This window comes from Tupaia chinensis, unplaced genomic scaffold, assembly GCF_000334495.1.
Source record: "Tupaia chinensis unplaced genomic scaffold, TupChi_1.0 Scaffold147554_1, whole genome shotgun sequence".
In the NCBI taxonomy this organism is placed as follows: domain Eukaryota; kingdom Metazoa; phylum Chordata; class Mammalia; order Scandentia; family Tupaiidae; genus Tupaia; species Tupaia belangeri.
Window position 1 is genome coordinate 935,752 of NW_006207406.1, and position 6,509 is coordinate 942,260.

Below are 6,509 nucleotides of genomic sequence, written 5' to 3' on the forward strand. Positions count from 1 at the left end.
CTTTTTTTCTCTTTTCCTTTTTCTCTTTCTTTCATTAATATAGTCCATTTGCCTTTCCACATATAAAGAGTATCTTGTCTATATCTACAAAAATTCTCTCTCAGATTTTGATAAGAATTAGATTAAATGTGTATATCAGTTTAAAGAGAATGAACACATTTACTATGTTGAGTGTTCCAGTCCATGAGCATCGTATGTCTCTCAATTTGTTTAGCTCTCCTTTGATTTCTATCATTAGCATTTTTGGGAATGATTATAATGGTATTGCACTTCTAATATGGGTGTTCATGTGTTCATTGTTAGTTCATAGAAATATAATTTATTTTTGTGTTTTGTTGTTTATTTTTTGGTATCCTGTGACTTTGCTGAATTTACCTAGTATTTCTAGGAGGTTTGTTTTTTTTTTTTTTTTTAATAGAAACCTTGGGATCATCTGTGGAGACAAATCACATAGTTTGCAGATAGGGATAGTCTTATTTCTTCCTTTTTTAAAGTCAGTATGCCTTTATTTCATTTTCTTGCTTTATTGTACTGACTAGAACTTCCAATGCTATCTTGAGTAAGAGTGGTGAGAGAAGATATCTTTGCTTTAGTCCTCATTTTTGAGGGAAAGCTTTCAGTTTTTTATCATTAAGTATAATAGTTTTATTAAGCTGAGGAGAGATTTTTTTTTTTTTTTGAGAAATTTTTGCTATAGGACATGTGCACTTGCCAGACAGAGAGATAGAAAGCGAGAAATCACCCCCCAGGGGGGATGGCCACACTGCAATCCCTTCTCCTCCATTCTCCTCTTAGGATCTTGGGCACACAGGCACACGTACCCGGTGTGATTTTTAAGCCACCGGGTCCGGGACGCGAACTGCAGTTGACTACATGGACAGTGACATAGCCATTACGCTAACTGCTGGTCCCCAAGCTGAGGAGAGATTTTTATCTGAATGGGTATTAAATTTTATCAAATACATTCATGTAATTTTTTTCTTTAGCCTGTTAATATGGTAGATAACATTGGTTGCTTTTAAAATATTAAGCTTTTCTGGAGTAAACTCTCCTTGGCCATTATATGCAATTTATGTATTGATAAATTCTATTTTCCAATGTTTTCTTAAGTAGTTTTACACGTATTTTCATGACTGACAATTGGTGTCTAGTTTCCTCTTTCTTTTTCTTTTTTAGACTGATTTTCTCTATTTTGGTATCAAGATAATACTAGTTTCATAAAATGAATTTGGAGCATTCTTTCATCTTATATTCTCTGAAAAAGATTGTTTAAAATTAGTATTCTTCTGTAAACAAAAATTTCCAGTGAAACCATTTGGGTTTGGGCATGTCTTTGGGGGAAAGCATTTCAATTATAAATTTAATTTTATTAATAGTTATTAGATGATACACATTATCTACTTCATACTGGATTAGTTGTGATACTTTTTTATTTTCAAGGAGTTGATCCATTTCATCAAAGTTGTCAGACATCTGTATATAATTATTTCTATTGTAGTATTCCCATATTATTCTTCTAATGTCTGTCATGATACTCAATATTTCATTGCTGACATTAATAATTTGTGGCTTCTCTCTATATGTATCTTTATTAATTTTTGTTAGTTTTGCTCGTGGTTTGTCAATTTTACTGCTCCTTGCAAAGATATATATTTTTCTTTCAGTTGTATATATACCATTGAACATTTTATATTTGAAGTGAGTTTTTTATAGACAGGTCATGTTTTTAAATCCATTCTACCAATCTCTATTTTTTTAATTAGTATACATAGACATACTTCTATCAATGTAATTTACTTCCTTAACATGAAATAATTACAAATCCATCAATTATTTGATAGAGAGTTGTCCCCACCAGTTTAAATTTATGTATTTATTATAACCATTTCTCATTGTATAAAATTAGAATAGATAAAAGAGGGTAAGTTCAAAATGTAATAGCTGAGTCTTTCTTTGGGATAAATTTATTAAAAAAAAAAAGAAAAGGAAAAAAAGGCTAAAACCAAGGACTTTGTAAAGCCTATAAAGCATCAAGTCACTGGCTTTACCATATTTTCACTTTTAAGCATCTCGCTCCAATTTTGTTTCATCTTTACTTTTTCAAAGACTTATTTCCTTATACATAGAACAGTATATGGTCTTATAAGCACTCACAGTATGTGAGTAAAAGTATTCTTTTTCTGTCTCTTCCTAAGGAGTTATTATTATGCACAATTTTACCTACCTCTAAATGGACCCATGACTAATACCCACAGATTTTTTTTAGCTTATAATCTCTCTCTCCCACAATCCTCTACATAGAAATAATAAATTCTCCTTTTATTGGTTATGTTAAAATTAACTTTGTTAATTTATGAGATTTTTGCCCCCATTTTTTTTTCCTTAGGATTTTTTTTTCTATAGGGCATGTGCACTTGCTAGAGAAGAAAGAGAGAGATAGAGAAATCTCTCCCCAGGAGAGATGACCAAACCACAATCTCTTCTTACCCAGTCTCCTCTCAGGATTTTGGGCACACATGTACAGGTACCCAACGTGATTTTCAAGCCACAGTGTCTGGGGCTTGAACCATGGTTGGCCATGTGGGAGTCCAGTTGCTTGACTACTACACCACCTGTTGGCCCTTGTTGCTTGATTTTTTAATCAATATGTTTTTCTTTAGAACTATACCTCACAGCAAAGAATGTCAAGGACAATTCAGTACATACTTGCAGAATAACACTTGGGGTGGGTTTTGAATGTTCACAATATAATGTTAAATGATGAAAGAGGTGAATGTGTTTATATCCTTAATTTATTTGTTGCACACCATATACATGCTTTTAAAGACTATTCGGTACTCTGCAAAGATGTGTAGTGATTATATATAAATCATAAATTACAATAAATATTTAAAGACAAAAAAATTAAATAAATAATGCATACACATACTATAAAATTCTGAAAATAAAAAAAATCTTAAAAGTTTAGTATTGAGAATGGCAGATGGCATAATTGTTACATTACTGGACTTCCACATGATTTACTACAATTCAAGTCCCAGACCAAGAGGCTTGAAACTCACACTGGGTGAGTGTACATGCATGCCCAAAATTCTGGAGGAAAATATAGGAGAAGGGATTGCAGGCATGGCTATCCCTCCTGGGGGGTGATTTCTTACTCTTTGTCTCTCCAGCAAACGTACATGCCCTATAGCAAAAATCTCTCTCTTAAAAAAAAAAAAAAAGAAAAATAATTTAGTATTATTTCATTCTTTTCCTGAGAGGCAATCATGATTTCCAGTTTTTTATTGTCTAATTTTAGAGATAGTATAAGCTCATGCAAAAATTTGTAAAACTAAATATCTGTTCTTTAAAATTAAAACATAAATAAGAAAAAAATATATACACTGTTCAACCTGTTGCTCTCTATATACTCAATAGTCTAACTTGGATATCTTCTATATTGGTACATGGAGAACATACTGGCAACGTTTAAGGAAAATATTTTCTTCCAAGTTCAAAAGTCTTAGAAGCCAATCTCAGGAAGTGCATACTCTAACACAAGATTAAGTCTGAAAAATCTACACAAGTTGACACATTTTAGGAGCAAAACAAAGAATGTAATTTATAATGAATATGTACATTGCTAAATATGTAGAGGTTGAGTAAAAATAATTGAGAAGAAATATGATAAAAATCTGCTATTTATAAATCATACATTTTCAGAGAGTTGTTAAGTTATTTAGCAGCAACTATGTCTATAGCTAAGAATAGAATAAGACCAAGAAAAGGAAAAGTAATATTTTAAATTAAAATGTAGCTCTGGAAACTTTGTAAAATATTTTATGCTATTATTTACTTATATAGGCAAATGCAGAAGAGCCTAATATTCCATGAAATAAAACAGAGTTCTGGATCTTGGAATTTCCTTTTTTTGTGAATTGCAAAAGTAAACAGATTTCTTGTTTTTTTTTTTTAAAGATTTATTTATTTATTCATTCATTCATTTCTTCATTTTAATTTGATCAGAGAGAGACAAAGAGAGAGAGGAAAGTGAGAAAGCAAGCCACCAGGTCCAGGATTCAACCGTGGTTGGCAATGTGGGAGTGTCCAGCACCTTAACCGCCACACCACCTACTGGTCCCAAGTAAACAGATTTCTAAACACAAGGCAGTTCATCTATTCAATAAGTATATATCGGGTACCTACTGTGTTCCAGACATAGTTCTAGTTAGAGAACAAGATAGACAAGGTCTCTGCAATCTTGGAAATTACATTCTCTAGAAGGCAATTAGGAAGAAAGAAAATTAAGAAATGAAAGTGAAAACGGTCAGGATTGGTAGGCATTATGATAAAAACAAAGCAGAGTTATGTGTCAGAGAGACACAGGAAGGCTGTTTTATATTTGGTGCTAGAAGATGATGTTAGGCTGAGAAGCCCCAAAAACCGTATCCATAATCCAAGAAAAAGTCTTTTGCTTACATTGCTCTAGTTTGCTCTGTCCTCCCCTGACCTCTTTCTGGCCAAATCCTTAAAGCCACACCACAGTTCCACATTCTTGGTAAAGCCTTCTGGGATATTCCTGCCAGGAAGAAGAAAGTGCACCTGATGTAACAGCGACTGGTAAGTACTGGACTGGAGAGTGATCTGATTGGCCCAGTGGAAGAGGAATTGGAAAGAAGAAACCACAAGCAGAAAGGCCACAGGATAAAATTAAGCTAAATATATACTATCTTAAGAATATTCCGAAAAATTGCTGTTAAAATTAAATCCCTACTCATACTGAAATTGCACAGCAGAGATTCTTAAACTTTGTGGTTTCAGGACCCTCTAGCCTTTAAAAATTGCTTGAAGACTGTAAAAAACCTTTTTATTGTGTGGGTTATAGCTATTAATATTTACCATCTTAGGATTTTAAAGAGAAATTTAAAAAATATTTATTTACAAAGTCGAAAATAATAAGCCCATTGTATGCCAACATAAACAATGTTTTTTTAATGAAAATTGTTTTTTAGAGGTTTTTGCTATAGGGCGCATGCGCTCGCCAGACAGAGAGAGAGAGAGAGACAGAAAGCGAGAGTCACCCCCCAGGGGGGGATGGTCATGCCGCAATCTCTTCTCCTCCATTCTCCTTTCGGGATCTTGGGCACACACGCACACATGCCCGGCGTGAGTTTTAAGCCACCGGGTCCAGGACACGAACCACGGTCGACTACGTAGGAGTTCAGTGACATAGCCATTATGCTAACTGCTGGTCCCCCACATTAATTTATTTTTCAAAACAAAATAATTAGTGAAAGGGAGGCATTGTTCTACATTTTTTGCAATTTTGTCTTGTTTACGAGAAAATAGATAAATTTTTTAAATCTCTGCTTCTTAATATGTCATATATATGTTTATTTAAACTATATGAAGAAAATCCAGTCTCACGAAGGTGAGTAATCTCATTTTTAAAAAAAAAATGTGAATCTCTTTCTTTGATAATACACCAAAACTTGGCAAGTAGTTTCTTTTTTATTTTATTCATTTATTTGCTAACCAAAGGGATGATCCTAGTTAAAATGACATTTGGAAATAGTTGCATGTAAAACATTTGTGATAACAGTCATGGAACACAGTAATGGGAAAACAAAGAACTATGGAGATCTGCTCATTGAACTGAGCTTGTTCATTCTTGCAGCTATTCCTGTCTGAAGTGATGATGCAATTTTTATTATTTATAGACTCGAGTACAAGTGACATTATTCATGATACAATCCACCACTAATTTTCCATCTTGTAATTTTCTTGTTATTGTGCTTTCTTTCCCATCCCGTTCTTGATGTTGAACCAGTGCACCATCCTTAAAGTCACAGTCTGAGTTTTTCTTCCATTGCCTGTAGTTTCTTCAAACTTTTCTCTTAGGATACAAGAAAACCATGTTGTTGTTAAAGTGCTCTCAGTTTTTACAGTAAGGTTATTCCCATCACAAATGATGGTATGACCTGGTTTGGCCATTGCACCCATTTTTGGCTGAGCTATTCCCACACCTAGTCCCTTCATGTATTTGTCAAAGCCTTTGCTGTCCACCAGGTGCCATCTTTCTTCCAGCTGCTGAACGTTGGCCATGGTGAGTGTAAACCCGCAGGTGGACGAGAGCCGGGAATATCGCAAGGACCCGGGTGAGGAGCATGCAATCGACCAGTAGTTTCTTAAAGGATAGTTGCAATGTGGATTCTAACACCATCAATAAATTTTTTATATTGTTAGGCTAAAATCCGCTGGCCTACTCATTGAAAGGATCTTATATTAACACATGACTTTGTATCACTATCGGTTACTTAGGCAATATAAGTTCATTGAATCACTAAGCTCTTCCAAATGCTTACATTATTTCCTTATATACTATTTTTTAAAACTTATATATAATTGTCTTTAAATGTTGGAAAGCTGTCAAGTTTGTAATAGTGGGTATGTTTTCCAAAATTTTAATTTTTCTTTGATACCAGTGATAAAATTTGGCATCAAATGTGGACAGGAGTTTTTTCTGG

The 6,509-nt window shown here is 33.7% G+C and overlaps 1 pseudogene; it reads right to left on the minus strand.

Annotated features, from left to right (window-relative positions):
* Positions 1-5,692: 5,692 nt before the first annotated feature.
* Positions 5,693-6,087, minus strand: LOC102470447 (fatty acid-binding protein 5 pseudogene; annotated as a pseudogene).
* Positions 6,088-6,509: the final 422 nt, after the last annotated feature.